This window comes from Heterocephalus glaber, unplaced genomic scaffold (assembly GCF_053883595.1).
Source record: "Heterocephalus glaber isolate CG9 unplaced genomic scaffold, H.glaber_assembly_v1.0 deba00001428, whole genome shotgun sequence".
Taxonomy (NCBI): Eukaryota; Metazoa; Chordata; class Mammalia; order Rodentia; family Bathyergidae; genus Heterocephalus; species Heterocephalus glaber.
The window spans coordinates 35978990-35998426 of record NW_028258293.1 but is presented as its reverse complement, the minus strand read 5'-3'; the positions used below and the strand labels follow the sequence as shown (position 1 = coordinate 35998426).

The 19437-nt window shown below is 33.9% G+C and overlaps 1 protein-coding gene across 16 annotated transcripts in view; it reads left to right on the top strand.

Annotated features, from left to right (window-relative positions):
* Nucleotides 1–2744: 2744 nt before the first annotated feature.
* The window catches only part of Tenm4 (teneurin transmembrane protein 4), a 2854999-nt gene continuing 2838306 nt past the window's right edge, over nucleotides 2745–19437 (top strand). For 10 of the 16 annotated variants that reach the window (XM_087211370.1, XM_087211369.1, XM_087211386.1 and 7 more), the window contains exon 1: nucleotides 2747–3055. The gene's annotated coding sequence lies outside the window, so the exon portion shown is untranslated. Of the gene's footprint in view, nucleotides 3056–19437 lie in introns of all 16 variants that reach the window. The other 6 variants (XM_087211393.1, XM_087211380.1, XM_087211377.1 and 3 more) reach the window with 3 other exon arrangements.

The window sequence follows — 19437 nt, the reverse complement described above, 5'->3', positions numbered from 1 at the left end:
AAAGTGTTAAAAGAGTAAATTACAACACATCTAGTTTTTCATATCTTTAATTGACTTTAATTGTAATTCTAGAATTGGGTGCAATCCAGAATACAGATGGCTCCTAAAGCTCCACCCTGCCACATGGGCAGGATGTATTAATAACCAGAGAAAAGGAAATGAAATTCAGAAAATAGAGATAAGATTAAGAGTGTTTGATTGCAGATTGTGTATGTCTTTTAAGAACATTGTTTAAACAGTTGGTTACTTCTGATTGGCTGAGTCTCAGCTACTTGTTACACGACTAGGTTATAGTCTGTTTACACATCAAATTATGTTACAGTTCACTAACACACAGAAATCTTTAAGTCGAATTTAAAATATATGTCGAAGCCATTTTAGGACAAATAACAGAGACCAAAAAGACATGACAAGTAAGTGCAGTATCTGGCCCTAGGTTGTATACTCTCCTACTGGAAAAATATCATGACTGATGTTACTTATTTAAGTGACAAATTGGAAAATGGGCAAATGAGACTAAAGTTGTATTAAGGCTAAATTTACCAAAGTTGTTTAAAGATGTAGTTATACAGAGACATAGTCGTATTCTTATGAAATGTACACTGAAATAATTAGTAAAAGGGCGTGATGTGCATATTACCCTTAAAAGCCCAAAATCTTTCTCCACAGGGAGATGAAATGACGAAGTGAGTAGAATAACTAGTGATAATAAATACATCTAGCTAAAGGGCATGCAAGCATTTTTGTGTTATTCTTTCAACTTTTTTGTATATTTGAAGTTATTCTCAAATAAAACATTTTTAAAAATTAAATAGTTACTACAGTTCCCTGAATTGGTAGAAGTGAGCCCCTGAAAGATTGTTGGCCATTGACTTTCCTGCCGTCTCTCTTGCTTGCCCAATCTGTAAACCAGGGAAATGATACTATGTATCTCATGATGTTGCGGGAATTAAAAAAAATAGTGACACATGTCAAACATCTAGAACATGCTAGTATTACTCTGGAGAGTAGTAAGTACTCAGTGAATGTTGTCATCCAATGTGTACTGTTGTGGTAGGCATTCTGTCAGCATCATCATTGGAGACAAAGCTCAACCATCCAGGGACCTCATGACCAAGCTTACACTGACACCAAGTACCATACCTACCTTCATTTCCAATTATGCATTTTCCCCCACTGCATTGTTCTTTTTTTTTTGTTAAGGTTTGCAGCTATTTTATTCACAAGTATACATTTAACACAATGGAATAAACACTGATATATTGAAAGCTAGTTAATAGTAGTGTAACAATATGTATCATTTTGATGATTACATTATTTTAAACAACAAACTACACTGAAAAATTAATGCCAATAAAATTCTTGGTCATAATATTATTAAGAAATACAATATATAAATTGAAAATATGATTGCTTAAAATTTGAAAATGGAAGTGAACTCATTTAGACAGAGCCAGAGTTGAACATAATCTGAAAGGGGAGGGGCTCTGACCCAAAAGACATCTCTCAGGTTAACAGAAGAGAAGCAGAGTTTTCTCTGAGGGGGGCGGGGACGGCTTCCTCAGGTAGAATATATCCCAGTGTCCTCAGGCCACGCGGTTGCACTCACATCACTGAGCACGAAGACTTGCCTTGTGAAGCTGCCCCATTGATCTTTTCTGCCTCCGAAATTATCCTTCTAAAAACTTCAACAGTCTGATTTCTTTAGCATTGTTCTTTCTGTTTTGAGGGTTTTTTAAAATACTGTTAGTGGCCAACCTTAATTTGAGGAAAAATATTTCAGCTTTAAGTTTCTATTCTTTTTGTAGTGACAGATAGGATAAAATGGTACATATTCAATGTTAAGTTCTCCTCTGGCTTTTCAGATGGATGAGCTCTAGATTTTGGTATCACAGGAACTAGCAGAGAGCTCATCATGGAATTTTCTAATAGTATTTAGGGTATAAACTCTGAAAAAACTTACTTGGGTTTTATAGAGTCCTAAACATTCCGTGTGGCAATATATTTTTAAATCTGTAGCTGGTGGTTAAATATTTATACTTTACAAAGCATTTTTATTTATACTTTAAATGCTAGGCTCATCATAGAAATCCCTGACATTTTAATGATAAAACATATGAAGCTTAACAAGACTACCTGACTTGGTCAAGTTCATGCAGCCAAAAATGGTGTTAATGGTGCAGGGATTTCCTCTTTTCATTCAACCAATATTTTGAGGAACTTGAGATTGGATTTGAACACAAATTCTGCCTCTACTGCCAAATGTTTCCCCTGGAATACCTTGCTTTGAAAGTAGTTTATTATTTTAAACCATCAAAATTTGATAGTTACTAGTTCAAATATGCATCCACAGATCTCTTTAGAATCAGTGTTTTGAATTGCCTTTTAGTTAAGAGTCTATTCTGCCTAGGTAAACAATCTGAAAAGTTCTAATTTAGAGGCTCATCAATTAGACTTTGTGTTCAGGACACAGCAGATTAAAGGAAAAAGTCAATTTGAGACATAATTTTGCTGCTTATAGGAGAAGCACTTGTTTCTATTTAAGGCTGATCAAATCTCCTTTATTTGACGGATTGTTGAATCTATTGATGAGTGAGCATTCACCACAATCCCCCGCAGCAAGGTCAGTACGATGCGATTCCTCAGCCAGGAGGCTGGGTTCTTCGTGAAGGAGCCTCCTCCCTCCCAGCCGGAGCGTATTGAGGATGCGGAACACACCGGCGTAGCCTGAAGCTGGCAGTTAGCGCGCGCGCGCGTACACACACACACACACACACACACACACACACACACACACACACACGCCAGTGCTTTCCACTCAAGTCTGGCGGCGTTAGCAACCGCAGTCCGGGCTTCTTCAGCTGAAGTACAAGCAGCCACTAGCTGATTTGCCGGAGGAGCGCAGGAGCGCAGTTCCCGAAGCATCCTATAAGCGCAGCTGTCACAGCCAGTGGCAGACAGCCACCTCTTCCCAGCTGCTTTCCCCAGCCCTAGCAAGAGGGCACCCTCTTCCAAAAGCGAGTCTACCTGGGGAGGAGGTGGCTCCGTGCTGAAGGTAAGACTGTTTTCCAGTTGCTCTTAATGAGTCAGCTACCTGACAATACACATACAGGTAGGCTCTTGCAATTTCTTCTTTTAGGAATCAAAAAAGCCTTAATCATAGCGTTCATTTTAACTGAGAAAGTCGTTCACTAGAAAAGGCAGAACAGTCAGGACTTGATAGTTCAGCAGCAGTTTCTGTGATTAAAGTTTTAGTACCGATGGTAACTCTACTTTTCTCTCCCCACCCTTAACAAATGTTCTGCAAAGTGGAGATTCAGCCTCATTTTGTGATTCGTGGGTACCTTCACATTTAGCATAAGTGTGTGATTCTAACATTTGAGTTAGTTTGGAATTGTTATGCAACTCTGCCTATGTAGTTTAAAGACCTTTAAGAACTCTCTCCTGCTGGGAAAAAAAACATACATCAGTCTTCTAAAATAAAAGCCAACTGGTGGGAACTATTAATTCAAACTCTTCAGCATTTAACACTCAGTGAAATAGGCAGGAGTGAAAGTTGCTGAATCACAGAAGTTTAATATTCATGCAAATTGCTGTATTTGCCAGAGAGAGCCAGGAATCAAATATCTTTTCATCTTTTTGAGGTCTTATATAGATCTGGATGATGTGGATTTGGGGAAGTGAATTTTTGATGTAAGTCTATCTGTTGTGGTGATGTGGGTAAACTGATTACGTGACAAAAGGACTTAATTAGAAGGTATTTCTTTTGCTTTCCTTCTTTTTTTTTTCTTCTTCCAAAATGAACTAGGTTGTCGGATCACATTTTTGAGGTTTTCTAGTTTTCTTTCTCCAAATAAAACTATAGTGTGTTTATTGGAGTCTCTTTCCCTTAGTGATATTAACCTGTGTATGTTACTGCCCCTAACATTCTCTGTCAATATTTTTTTACCAAAAATTCCAAGTAAAAACTACTCATAGAGAAAAATCTCTACAACTTTTATTATCATGCCAACTCCTTAAAGTTATTTTAATATTTTACTGTACATAATTTTCCAAAAAATTTTTGTTCAAAAAGTTTTGTGAGAGACTAATAACTGCAATTTAGCCAGTGAAGATGAAATAATCATGAAGAAAATGTTTAGAAGATGTGGGTACTATATGCAAGTCAGGCTCATGATGACTGTTAAGTTCAGAGCAGAGGTTTTAATAGAGCTCATGATAAGCAGACAATCAGAGATCACAGGTTTTGATGACTGTTTTCAGAAGCATCGCTTTTTGTGTGTTCTTCATTTATGAAAGTTAGTGTCTCCTCATTGCTCTCTGCAATGCCTCCCACCCATGGTACAGTGTCTGTTTGTTGTGAATGGCCTGCGTTTTCATGTAAGATCCCAGCCCACCACCTTCAGTAGATCTCAGTTTATGCCTGAAAGTCAAAGCATCACTGGGGTCAAATGCCTTCTGGGTTAACTCTGGGGACACACCCCTGTAGCCTAAAGACCATGTGTACAAGGGTAGCTGGGTGCTACCTCATTGGAAAATAGGGGAAACAGAAAAAGTTTCTTCACTTTTCATCAATGTTACTGCAACTGATCCCTCTGCAGCACTGGATGGAGACTTTTAATCCATAACAAATATTATTTTCTGTATCACCTTGGGCTTTCTAAATATCTGTGTTTCTATATTGGATGATCATGAAGTATTTTGACTAAATTTTACAGGATGCTATACAATAACAATTACACCAAGGAAGCACGACTTTCTCTTTTGTTACTTCTCACTTTGATTCATAATTTTATTTGGAATAAACCTCCTCACTCTACTCTCTGTGTATTATGGCAGCTGGTGGCTGAGACCAGGGTGTTAACATTGCTCCTAGTAGCATGAGGAGATCAGAGTAGTAAAGGAGATTGAAGGCATGCTGTTCTTTTCATGTTGGGTGGGTGGTGTGTATTTGAAATGGGATCTTGGTGAGAGAGAGAGAATATTCCCTTTGTTTCTATGTTGTCAAGATACCCAAATCAGCCAGCAACCTATGAGATCCAAAGTATGATTTTAGCCAGGCCTTCGTTAGAGATGAAAGATAATTTAATTCAGCCATTAAGATCACTTTCTTAACATGTCAGCTACATCACAAGCCACTTACAGGTAGGCTCTTGCATTTTCTTGCAAGGACTTAGTCATTCACCCTTCTCCCAAATGTGGATTTTTGAGGCAGATTAAAGAGTTAGCCAGTTGCTTGCACGGTATAGATCACCATGCAGAGCTTCTTTGCTGAGAGGGAATCCGTTGCATTATGTTTGGAGCCAGAGGTGATTCCTTCTCTGGCACTGAGAAGGCTCCTAGTCATCAGTCTTCTTAGTTTCAAACACCCAGCCCCCATATCTGATAGTCTTCCCTGGATAGCTTGGTAAATTGGTATTTTGGTGAATTTTTAAAAATTTTAGTAAAGACAAAACAAAGACTGAATACTATGAATTAAGTTTAAGAAATGAGTTATTAGCAGTGTTCAATGCTGTCAGATCACATATATTTTGGTTCTTACCAAGCAATGTGGTAGAGTTAATGGGGCAGCCCACAGAAATTTCTACATATGCCAGATAAATTACAGACTTGTGCTGCCCAAGCAAAAAGAAGGGAAGAAAAGAAAAAAGACATAACCTGTAAGCTTTCATAAAATGCCAAAAGGTGCAGCACACTGAGAAAACCATATACTCACAAGCTGATTTTCACCAAATTGTCTTGGATTATACACTAGCTCCAACAATGGCATATTGTATGCACTCCTCAGCTCTAGCCTGAGTGATAGCTGTAAATTAAAATGAAGAAAATGCTCTACAGTTTCAATATTGAAGAGAATCAGAATCCAGATGGTAAGGCTTTTTATAGCAATACATCGGATGGTGTTACAGGCTTCTATGGCTAGTGCCCTGTTATATTCTCTCCTAAAATGCAGTTTAGTGGAGGAACTGAATGCTAAGAAACATCTTGAAAGCCAGGAAAGTTAACTTTCTCCTCATGCTAAACATTCCATCTTTGCTGGCTGGTTTTTTAAAATTTCCTAGTCCTTAAATTTCCTTCTATTCTAATTCTCAGTTTGATCAAAATCAAATAATATGATTTATTGTTATTGTCTTCATTTTGAGGTGATGCTTTTTTTCTGTATCTGACTGCATTTTCCCCCAGGTGTCTGTCGCATATTGTGAATGCATTTGGGAAGAATGTGAAACTGATCGGACTTGGACATAGAATGGTTATTAGACAAGTTTCCTTTTTTTTTTTTTTTTATGTCTCTGACTTAAGCCAGTTTTCTAATTATTCTGACTCAGTAAGGACAGTTCTGCCAAGAACTGCTTGGAGAGTCTTAGTTTCAGCTCAGATGTTGCTTTGTTTAATACTTCAAGTTTTCTTTAAAAGAATCATTTTTTTCCTTTCTGTACTCTCTAGTGAAAATGTTACTGCTTCTATCTTTGGGGGCCATAGTGGCATCTCAGACTTAGGTACAGAGAGTGAGCCATCTGGTGGTAATGAAAAGTAATTTTTATATTACTGGTTGAACCTTCCAAGTTGATGAACAGAAAAGATGTTAATGTTGTGCAATATTTCAAAGGAGTATTTGCTCTTGTGAAAGTATCCTTAAATGATATTTTCTTCTTTTTGAATCAACTGTTTAGTGAAAAATACAAATTTCTTCACTGTGCTTCATCTTCTAATGTGACCTGACCTATTACTTTCACCTCCAACTTTTGTTTCTTGTGGGCTCATATTTTAAATAGTATAGTCATATTGTTACCAAGTATTTGGTAATACCTTGATTATGTATATTTATAGATATTAAAGGATCAACATACCACAATGAAAAAAATACTTTTTATTTATAAAGGAAACAATAAAATTACACATCCTCCCCAGGTAATTATTTTATATTTACAATAATATGAATGCAAACATAATTTAATATGTATATATGTCTTTATTGAAGGAAAACTTATGTAACTATGAATATAAACATTATTAGAATAAAACAATATAAACAAACACTATATATAGTATATATATATAAATATGTCTTTATTCTAAATAAAAATATAAACATGGGTATTACTATCTTTTGCTTTTTAAAACTTTAATCCAGTTAATCAATTACTAGGACTATGGTATACTTTGCCTTAGTTTCTTTATTTCTTTCTAGTGTTCCAGTTTCTCAATACTGAGGCTCAGGACTGGCATTTATAGAGGAGTCGAATCTCTGAGTGAAAAAATCAGTCTTTGGAAGTTGAATTGTTGAGTTCATGCTTTTAGGGCCTGAGGTTCTCTAAATACATGAAGCAAGTCAAGGTGTAATGGAAATAAAGCAAACAACTATTCTGGGTAGTTATTTCCAATTTAGAAGCATTGGATGCGGATGAAGGAGACCACATTAACAGAGATTGATTTTATTTGCATTTTTCTTGAATCAAAAGAAAAACAAAATTATGAAGTCAAATAGAAGGTAATTTGCTTAATTCCTTAAGTTAATATTTTATGGTGCTATTTAGGAAACATACTGGATAGGACCACATGAGCTGATTTATCTGTATGTCTTGAGTTCTGTCAGTTGCAGTCATTTGTTTGGGCAATCAGCCTGTGTGGACTAATATTTCACTGTACATATTCTTTTAAAAAAGAAATGACAAAATATCATTGTTTTGAAATTATTTGTTTCCTGTAAACAATCTAGGGTTTGAAGTATAAATACCAACAAAAATTAATAATTTCTGATTCAGGTAATATTCTACTTGTTTGTGACTTAAATATTCCCAAAAAGTTCAAAAGTCTTGTTCCATTTGATGTTCTTACAGTAAGTACGATCAAGTACAATGAAATCTTTTCATTCATTAAATGCTAGCTCCCATGTCATTGTGACAATAAAGAACCTTGAAATAGAAGTAATTTTTAATAATCAAACATTTAAAAAAATAGAAATAAATTTTAGAAATTCAAAATGTCTAAAAATTTTTACCAATATGTTGTTTATTAAGAAAACAATCTTAACTTGTATTTAATTTAATTTTCACAAGGTAGTGTCTATTTCCAAACTTGATGTGTTTAGTAGATGCACAGAAATTTTTAATAAATTTAATGTAGTTAAATTGGTGCCAGTAGAACAACACAATTATTCACACATGAAAATTTAAAAATAAAAGATTGCACAGAATAGAAAGTACTTTTGGAAAGGTTTAGTATATGAAGCATTGCAATCTCCCTCTCTCTCTCTCTCTCTCTTTCTCTCTCTCTCTTTTTTCCCCATCCCTTATTCTCTTTTATTTTTCCTACCAAACCTACATGCTTATTTAACCTCCTAGTTTTCCATTTAAGGCTCTAAAACTCCCCAGTTAAAATTCACTCTGAACTATGATGAATTCAGTTAATTATTTCCCACAATGTCCTTTAAATATATGTACATTAAACTTTTGATGAACTGGAATATTTTACAGATTCTCTGCATAAATCACACCAGGTTAAAAAAAAATCAACCAGTTTAAGAAGTAGGATATTTTAAGACCTTCTTCATTTGCTTCAGAGACTGAGGACATCTCATTGCCTCTGTCTTTAAGCACATGCCTTCAGGGGAAGCCTGCATACTTTTCAGAAAATCATGTTCCTCTACTTTTTCCTAGCTTTGAAAAAAACTTATTATCTACTCTCTATGTCTCAGTTGAATCTAAGATTGGACAGGCAGCGGCAATGCAAACTTTGTTTTCTAGGATAGCTTTCAAAGATAATGTTCAAGTATTAATATACTTATAGATATGATTTTCTAATACCTATCATGACTATCATTATTTAATTAGAAGCAATGATTTATCCCACCCCCATTTTTGTACAATAATACAAAATAAACCACTCTTAAATGATTATAAATTATCTTGTTGAATATTCAAGGAATAAAATATGCTTAATCATTCTAAATAAAATGTGTCATTTACAACAACACTTTTTTTTTTTATTAAGATGAAGTCTTGGGGCTGGGGATTTAGCTCAGTGGTTCCGGTGCCTGCCTGGCAAGCGGAAGGTCCAGAGTTCAATGCCCAGTACTAAAAAATAACTAAGTAAGTAAGTAAGTAAGTAAGTAAGTAAGTAAATAAATAAAAATAGATGAAATCTTGGGCCAGGGATTTAGCTCAGTGGTGCCACCACCTGACTCACAAGCACAAGGTCCTAAATTCAATCCTTGGTACCAAAAAAAAAAAAAAAAAAAAAAAAAAAGATGAAGTCTTACATCCTTTAGCGACAAAGAGTAAGAAGTCAGGTCACTATTTCATAATGTCTACTTGACTTTTCACAACAATGGTCATATAATGTATAAGAGATAACTTTAGTTTTGGGCTGATGGTGTCCAATCCAGCGTTGGTTTCACACAGTGACTGATTTATGTAAGTATATATGTATGTATCTATTTATCCATCTATCTATCATTTATTTTTGCAATACTAGGGTTTGAGCCCAGGGTCTTCAAAATTAACTGCATTCTCAGTCCTCTTTTCTCTTTCTTTCTTTCTTTCTTTCTCTCTCTTTCTTTCTTTTTCCTTCCTTCCTTTCTTCCTTCCTTCCTGTCTGCCTGCCTGCCTTCCTTCCTTCCTTCCTTCCTTCCTTTCTTCCTTCCTTCCTTCCTTCCTGTCTGCATTCATTCCTTCGTTCCTTTCTTCCTTTGAGACAGGTCTCATAAAATTGCTTAGGCTTGGCTTGAACTTTACCTTCTGGTAGCAGTAGTAGCAGTGTTTTTTTTTAAATCCCTTATTCTTAAATGTAACAATGCTAAGGAAGCAATATTTATAATATAAAAGGAAAATAAAATGTTTAATACTGCCTTGCATCTTACAGATTTTGCATTATAGTAACTGAATATAAAATGCTATATGGCAAATCCAAATCAGAATCTTCACTTGCTGAGATTTTGGATTAACAGCTTTCTTGGGAGGCTCAAGCATGCTTGCCTGTAGAACATTATCCTTGATTTAAGGAATCTGATGTACAGTGACTGTGGGAGTAAAGTCTTTGGCTTAAGAGTTGAGGAACAAAGAAAGTGATTCAGCTAATGAGAACCAGGAAATGTCATCCTGGCTTATATATGCACAGATTTAATTAGTGAATGTTTATTTTGAAACATTAGGAGAATGTCATCCTGAACACAGAAACATCAGCAGTGGGGCACGCATGTGTCTCTCACTTCACTGGCCACCTTGTGCACATTGTCCAGGTTCCCTGATGCTTACACAAATTTCACATTTGTAGCAAAGTATGACAGTTGGCTCTCAAATCTTCTGGACTCACCTTACTTCTCGTTTTTGTTCAGCAAATTTAATAATTTCTCAACCAGAGTTTCAAAATAAAAAAGAAAACTACTGAGAAAACCATTAAAAGGACTCTACAGACTAACACAGTAAAGAACCACGGTAGTTACTACTTAACTCTATAAAGGTATGGGAATAAAAGAAAAGACAGATTTAAGTCACAATTGCAACTTATCTTTGTTAGCATTTCGGAGAAAAAAATTAATTTTCAAGTTTTAAAATTCATTATCTATGTGCTACCTTGTAATTTAGAGATGAATAATAGTGATGAGGATAATAACTACTAATAACTGTCTCACAAATATAGCTGTTTATTATTTACAGAAACTTTTATATACATGTTGTGTATTTTGTCTCTCGTGTAAATTTGTTCATGTTATAGGGTCTTTCGGGTAAGTGAACATTTCCCCAAACCATCACAATGATAAAGATTAGGGACAGGCTTTCTTCTTCTCCTCTTCTTCTTCCCTCCCCTTCCCACCCCTCCCCTTCTCCCCTCCTCCACTTCTCTTCTCCTCTTCTCTTTCCTTTGTTTTCTTTTTGTTCATAGGTATCCAATAACCTCATATAAAAAGTAATCTGGTTTAGGTTTTCTGGGATGCTATTAAAGTAATTCTTATAATCACACCAGATTGGCAAGCACTTAGCATGATCCACACTGCCTTGTGCATATAAGCACACACTTTTATGAGTTTAATAAATTTCATCTTATTTATATCCTTCTACTGAGGGCTTTTAATCTTCTGAATCTGTGACCCCACTCATTTAGCTTAGCTACTCAATCCTGTGTAATTAATGAATTGAAGAAACTAGTCTTCTATGTCATCTGTGCTTGTATCTGGGACTTTGACAAGGGTGGAAGCCAAGACCACCAGAAAGTCTCCCTGTAGTTTGAGAATGTTGCAATAATTTACATCAATTTTCATCCATAAGTCCTTCTAAGAATGAATTCTTTGTTTTGTCTACTTCCATCCAGTTTGAAAAGATCTACCACATTTGAGACTTTTTGTCAAATCGATACTGAAATGTTTTCTCAAAATGGTTTCTTCATAAAGAAATCTAATTTAAAAAATTGTGTTTCTTGGATGACTTTTTGTAAGCCCTACTGGCTTCTAATAATCACTTTTTAAATCTATAAAGGCTCTGTGGATAATAATTCTTTTTAGAATTTTGTTACAGCATGAATATAAACTTATACATTTTCTTTTTCTTCACCTCAGTCTTGAGGAGTGTTTAATATTCTCTGAAATTTTTTAGTAATTACCAAGAACAGTTTTTCTGTCACACTAGATCAAAAATTACCATTAGCTCAGGTATGGGCCATGTCACCACAATCTTACTTCTTGTTGTCCTCAAGTTTGTCCTGCAAGTATTGTCATTGAAAGTATGAAGAAAAATTTTCCCCCTTGAAGCAAAAATGTGTTATGAAATTTAGCTTTCCTCTGTTTTGTTAAAAATCATATATTTGACCTAAAACAATAAACCTGTCTCCTCTATTTTGTTTTTCTTTTACATGTGACTAAATTAGGTTTTTACAAATGTATTTCAATAATTTTAAAGTTACCAGCTGAATATGAAAAGTAGCCTTTTGGTGGAAATATATAGATAATTTTACCCATTTACATTTTTCATTCTAAAGTCTGCATGAATACTATAAAATTGGACTAATATGCCAGCCATCACATGTCCATTGAACATTTGATTTCATGTTCGATTGGGAGCATAGAATATTCTTAGAAAGCCTTAATAAGAATAGTATATTTGATGAGCATATTATTTTATGTAAATTGTCTATCACTGCTTTAAGTTCAAAACTTGACTCATTTACCTCTGATATTTTGCATTTTAGAAAGCATTTAAGAAGACGTCTTGAAACATAATCACAATCGGTCAGGATAAGAAGAACAACCATTAAAAATGAAATTGTTTTCTGTGAAACAATAAAAATCACAGACCATTGCCAGTAGGTAAAAGTAAGGCTTTGTGAAATTTTTATAACATAAAAACCATCATGAACAAAAGGTTGCTGGTTCTTTGATTTTTCTTTTTAATAGAAATACTAGAGTTACAAATTAGAGGATTCCAGAAAGATAAAGATAACACAACAAATGAATATTATAGTCAATGCTGTGATATTAAATTGTTTTTAAAATATATGACATTACTGCATTTCTCCCTGTTGCTATTCCCTGGGGACAAGTCAGGAGATCTTTATTAGATTGATGAATATTTGATTTTCTTCCAATATATTTTTAGTTTGCTGTAGGGAGAAAAGATCCAGATTGTGTACTAGGGAAGTACCAAGGGACTTTGAATAACTATTATATAAACTTAGAGATCGAGTGTTATTTGAATGTGTAAAAACAAATCTGTTCTTTGTAAATCTTTCTCTGAATACCTGTGTTTTCTTCTTGGACAATGCAATTTTAAACAATATAATAAAACTATCAATTCAAAGTTTTTTTCATAAGCTGTGCAAAGCCTATGTTAAATTTGGTTTACATTAAACACATACTTCATTGAATGTTGAGAGAGCATCAGTGTTTTTATTATGGTAGCCTCAGACATACTTATTTCTTCTATGCCTCTAGGGTAACCTCAATTATATACCTTAATTTAAGAAAAATAAAGAGAAAAGACAGGAAAGACTTGTAAAATTCCAGCACCAGACTCATTTCATAGAAACAGAGAGTGAACAAGTGACAAAAATGTCTTTTCTTTCTTTTCATTTTTGTGTCTCTAGGTTGTGGATAATTTAAATGTCTTCTTTAGCTACACTTTTGAAACAAAACAAAACACTGAATAAAATGGACAGAGCTTGTAAAACAAACCAGAAGTTTAGAGAATGAAACTGAGGTTGTGACTTCGGAACTCAGTGCTAGAATTGTCTCTCTGCTGGGATAGAGGAAATTGAGATCACAGTTTAGATGTTATTATTGATGGTCAGAATTACTTGTTCACTCAACATTCTGCATCTCATATGCAAAGTGTTGAGCTAATATGCCATATGAAAGACACCCTCAGAGAGTAGTAATGAAGAGAGTGAGCATCTACAAGAAACTTATGACTATCTTGTACCATCAAATTACTTCTTTATCTTAGAAAAAGAATAAAGTATGCAATGCCTCTTTTTCTATGTCTTCATTTCTAGTTCACTGCATTATGCTCCTTTCTCTATCAACATGGTTGCATGTGAAATCCTGATGATCCAAACGTGGTTGGTTGTCAGGGATGACAGAAACCAGCATGGTGCATGAGGGCTTGTGTTGGGTGGTGTGTGTTTGGTTCTATATTGTGTTGTGTGTTTTTAACTAGGTACTTTATGTGACCAATTTTCTTATTAGCATTACTGAAACATTATTTCTATATCCAAGGCAATCCAATAATGTTACATTTACGTTGATTTTTCCTTCTAGAGATAAGATAATTGAGGCTCTAGGTAGTTAGAAGAAAGTCACAGAAATCCTAACCAAAAGAACACAGCTTAAATGATAATTGGTGTTTGATATAGACCAGAATCTAAATGTCCTTTTGACCTTTGATTTACTTCTAACAAATTACTTACTAGTTACCGAACTAAAGCTCATACGATAGCAGCTGCCACTGAGTAAATGTATATGTCTAAATTACTCCTAGACATTTTCCTTAGGGATTGAATGAGACAGTGGAGTACAGTATTTTAATTCAGTTACTTGGCCCATATCATGGTTCCATGCACCAGCTGGTTTATTTTAAATAAGTTCTTCATTTTGTGTTGAGTTTTATATAATCCTTTATCCTGTAGAGCTTACCTTGTTGACACATTCCTTGCAACCTTGCCTGGGAAGTTAGGGCTACAGAAAACACTGTAGCATGGTATCCAAGCTCAGGAGCTTGAACAAGTAACAAAATACTTGGTAAAATTATATGGCAATTGCTATACTTAAACAATAAATTCAAGACACTGTATTCGTAAGTACCCAATCTACTGGAAGAAGGTTTGACAGTGGTTCCAACCATTGACCTCAGTTTTGAAGGATAATTCCACAGAGCAGAAAAGATGTGTAAAAGCTATCATAGATACTGGCAAAATTCAACATTTATAAAGACATGAAATATGAAAACAAATGACTTTTTCCTCCTTCGATTTTTCTTTTGAAACTAGGTTGAGGATGGATGCTGTACAAATATAGATAAGAACAAGGCTGTGATATTGCAAAAAGTGAGAAATGTCCAAGTGAATTTTATCTCCCATTCTAACAAATCTCAGTGAATATTTTGGCCAGGAAGTGGTGTGAATCCCAAAGGTATCTCCTGTCAACAATGGACTATAACAATATTAATTGCAATGATGGCAAAAATGACAATCTTCCAAATATATATCATTTTTTTGCAGTTAAATATAATTGGCTCACTTCTTACTGAAAAGAGAAAAATTCTATTTTTTTTCTATCTATGGAAAATGTTATGATTCTCTGAATGCTCCAAGTGATTCCCTACGGGGAAGAGGACATTAAGAGAAGAATAATTCTGAATCTGATAGAGAACAAGACTCCTCCAAGGAGGTGTTACAAAATTCATCATTAGGATTAGTCATAGCTAGTTTGTGTAAGGGATAAATTATTCTGTATTTTTTCAGAAGCAAGTTATACTAATAACATTCCAACTTTATCCAGTTTGTAAAAGTTGGTTCTGTGGATGTGATGCAGGCTATTTTCTATGACTATCCTGGTCTCTGTGCTATTATTTAGAACATATTATTTAAATTTAATTCAAGTAATATAGAATTAAAAATATAACACATTTTAGAAGATCCAAATGACTTGAGACTGACAATGTACCTGAAGAGATTGAAAATATTCCATTTTTATACTGTATCTCTAGTATGGTTAAAAATTCTTGCTCTTTGGAAATTTGGTAATATCTAGGTTGAAATGTATTTATTAACTTATCAAACTAACTGAGTAATTACTTGTTTTATGAATATATGAAGGAATAAATATAAATGAAGATGACTATGTATAGAAAATATGAGTACATATCTAAAATCTCTTCTATGTTACTATTTCTCCCTTCAGAAATTTATCTTGTCCCTGTGTTTCTTTATTTACCTTAAAAAATAACAAGTTCTAATTGAGTCGAGCATATTTGAATACTGGCTCCTTCATACACTTGATACATGACTTTGAAAAGTGACTAAATATTTCTAATTTTATATTTCTTTCTTTACAATTATAAGTAATATTTTAATCACAAGTTTATGCTGAAGAAGAAAAGAAATAATATGCTAACATGATTAAGTCTCCGTTTATCAAAAATACTTAAATGTTATTAAATCCTAAATCCTATCTGTGGTTTATTTGAATTGTTGCTATTACTATTAATAATCGGCATCACTTTAGAAATGCTAAATTAATTTTATCATTGGTCATTAAGTGAATTGATAGATTTTGAATGTGCTCATTTATATAAATGGCAATTTCATCAAAATTATCAGATTATGTTTTCCTGATTTCTGAATTCCTTGATTCATGCATATTTTCATATCTACCTTCAGATTCTCAGGATGTAAAGCTTTGACAAGATCCATACTAAGTGTAAAATATATGTTAAATGAACAAAAATATTAACATACACTAGAAGAGACACTTTGGCCTCATTAAATTGGAAGTATCTAAGCTGTTCAATATAATGACTGAACATCAAAATAGATGATTTATATTTAAGTATGTTTTATCGCCATACCAACGTGAGACAGATTAATTGCATCAACTTTGTCAGTAACATTTTATGAGAAATTCAGTGGCGCTTCATAGATAAATGCTTCACTAATCACTGTGAAATGGTTGTTTTGTGTGTTTTTTTTCTTTTGCTTTGTTTTGAATTATTTTCTGACAAGAGACTAGCCCTATTGTCAGCTGTAGCTCATATTATATGAGATTCAGCCCTATATTGAGAGCTGACACCGACTTTCTGATTCATGGAATACTGAAAAAATCAAGACATGATGGGATGGATTGAATATGACTCATTTCCAGATAATTTTAGCTTGAAAGTTAATCCTAGAAGTTCCAAAAATGTCTCTAGAGGACGACAGAGTAAATGGATTCCTACATAAATGTTTTAAAACTATGTCCAAATTGCTCAGTGAAGTGCCCAGAGTTAGTCTCATATAGAAACTACTTTTTCTTACCTCCACTTGACAAATCCATTTGTTCCAATTCAACACGTATTTTTAAACCATCAACTAAATGAATATTTAGCATCATGCAAAAACATCATCATGTTTTTATCTTCTCAGAAGTTCTTTCGTGAGATCCTTTACTTCTGTTGTCTATATGTCAGAATTTTTATCACCCAAATGAGACAGTATAATAAATGGATTGCTAAAATACTTCTCAGTTTTTATGACCCAATATTTCAAATTCTGCAATTGTTCTCATTACTTTGATAAATGTATTTTTATTGTCCTAATTTTTTTACCTTTGAAGTGTTTGGGAAAATTATATCCCTCATTTTTTATGCTTCCTAATCAGTTTAAGTATAAAGTCCTAGCACCCCTCTTAATATGTCCAATTTCTTACTATTTAACTCTTGATTCTTTTTCATACATGAGCTACATACATTATAGAAGAATACCTGAAGTTACTTGATCATGAGGTCAGCTAGCTTGAAAAATAACATACAGTGTGAATATACTGATCCTGGGGAAACTTCTAACAGATAATTCAATTCAGTGGTTGTCCAACTTTAGAATATGTCAGATGTATGTAGTAGGCCTTGTTAAAATACAGATTATGAGGTATTACTCTCAGATTTTCTGATTTGGTACATCTAAGAGGAGCCAAGTGGTTTGTGTTCTTTATGATTACTATGAGTTTGCAATACATAATTACTACATTCATTGTGGGGAGTTGGTATATATATGTAACAAATCTTAATTCTTTTTTCATTCCCTCCCATCTCTTGGTCTCTTTCCGTTTTGCAAACAATCTATGTTCCTATTTCCTATTAACTATATTTTATTTTGCTTTTTATTTATATTTTGTGTTTCTCATATAAGCAAAATAATATGATACTGTATCTGTGGGAAATGGTAGAATTCAGCTATCTAGTTGTAAGAATAGATCACAAGAAGTTTGTTAACTAAGAGAATTAAGTTGTTTCTGGGAAATTCCACAAGTCTGTTTGTTAAAAGAATGCCAGAAAACTTTGAGACCTTGTAAAAGTCTCACAGGAGAAAAACAGGTTTTCCTAGTTTTCTTATTTACCATTTTCCAGGATCAGCAGACCCAATGACTCTACGAGTGTTAAGAGAGATACGACTCACTATGCACATTTGTGATGTTTATGGTGGGCCAGTGGGCTTGATTTTTGGCTAAAGTCATCCTGCTCTCTTGATACTATCTGATAAGAAGAGGGCTGCAGTGTGCTCTTTGATGTATGGGATTGGTGAATGGAAACAGGGAACTTGTGAATTCTTCTGTAGCTTTTATGAGTCACTTAAAGTCATGGGTTATCATCAGAGGTGAAAATCAGAAAGACAATAGCCAGAATAACTAAGCTGCTTTCCTACATGTATAAAAGCCTTGCTTCTTTCCTTTGTGATCGTGGAATAGTGCCAGAGGAATTAAACTGCTGTTCGTCCCCCAGGCTTTCTCCTTTTCTTTCTTTAAAAGTCAGTGCTTTCCGGGGTTCCAGGTCTCCCTCAAGAGAGGCCTTTATTAAAAATAAAAATCAACACTATATCTAATCTATTTCACTTAAAATTATGGTCTCAAGATACATCTGTTTTCCTACAAATTAAGAAGATTTTAGGTAGTGATGATTATGCTGGCCAGCTGGCCACATTTTAACAACTACTTTTCTGTCACCTCTCTCCCTGGAGATGAGTAATTTTTGATAACATTTATGGAAGTTAGTACCTAGTAGGATACAAAATATTTTCTGTATTATTATTGTACGTATTATTTATTATATGCATTATTATTATATGTATTATTTCTGTATTATTATTATATCAAAAATTATCTCATTTAGTGTTCTCTTCCACTAAGTGAACTTTACCAGAAGTATATTTTGTGGAACATAACTTAGAAAGTGCAGACTCAAGTAGTAAACAATTACTGAGAAAGAATCATTGACAAATGAGTTTGTTTCAAATTCCATAGAATACCTACTTCTTCATTGTAAATATTATATTAAGAAGACTGATAAATTGCTAATTCTTTTTTTCTTAAATCCTTTTATTGGTACATTTTAGGTATACAATACGTTTACATTTATCATAGGGTGCTTGCACCTGTACATGATATATCTTGGTTCTCATTTTTTTCCCCATTCCCTGTGCTCCCTTCACCCCCTCCACCCTTCCCTATTTACAAAGACTTTGTTTTCAATTTTTCCTTTTCTCATATAAATTGTTAATCCTTAACAAAGGTTTTCTTATATAATTTTCCTTTTACTCTGTAGCTTTATTATACTTTCCACTGATATGCTTTCAAATTGATTTTAATTCCACTATTTTTTCTATCAGCACTTCTTTCTTAAGTTAAAGCCATAGTCTTGAGCTACTGAAGCTAATCAATTTCTAACTGAGAACATTCAACACCGTAATATGTAAGTATGTATTTTCCTCCAAGGGTCCCAAAGTCTAGTTAATGCATTAAATAACTACCCACAAATTGGCTTCATTTGGCAGAAAGAAAGTTCAACTAAATGTTTTGTTTTTATGAAATTTTCAGTATCAAATATCTGAAACTTAAAAGCTTTAGTCAAGGAACATGCTACAGGAGTATTGATCAAAGGACTGAAAAATCACATATTGGTCATGCCAAAAGAAAAGATGATTTGAAATAGGGGTGGAGCTATGTTTGGACAAGTATTTCCCTATCTTTCAGTAATCTAGTTCTTGCTTTAGGCCAAAAAAAAAAAAGAAAAGGAAGAAGAAACTAAATGACTCAGAAAAGCTGCATCAACTCCCTTAGAATATTTAAATTTGTATCAAGAGGAAGCAAGGACCTACCTCTACGTTTTCCTAGATAGAATGAAGGAAAAAAAAATATTCAGGATTTAGTCAAGTCAGTGAGAAAAATCCCTGACACTTGTGTAAAGTTTCAGCTGGATA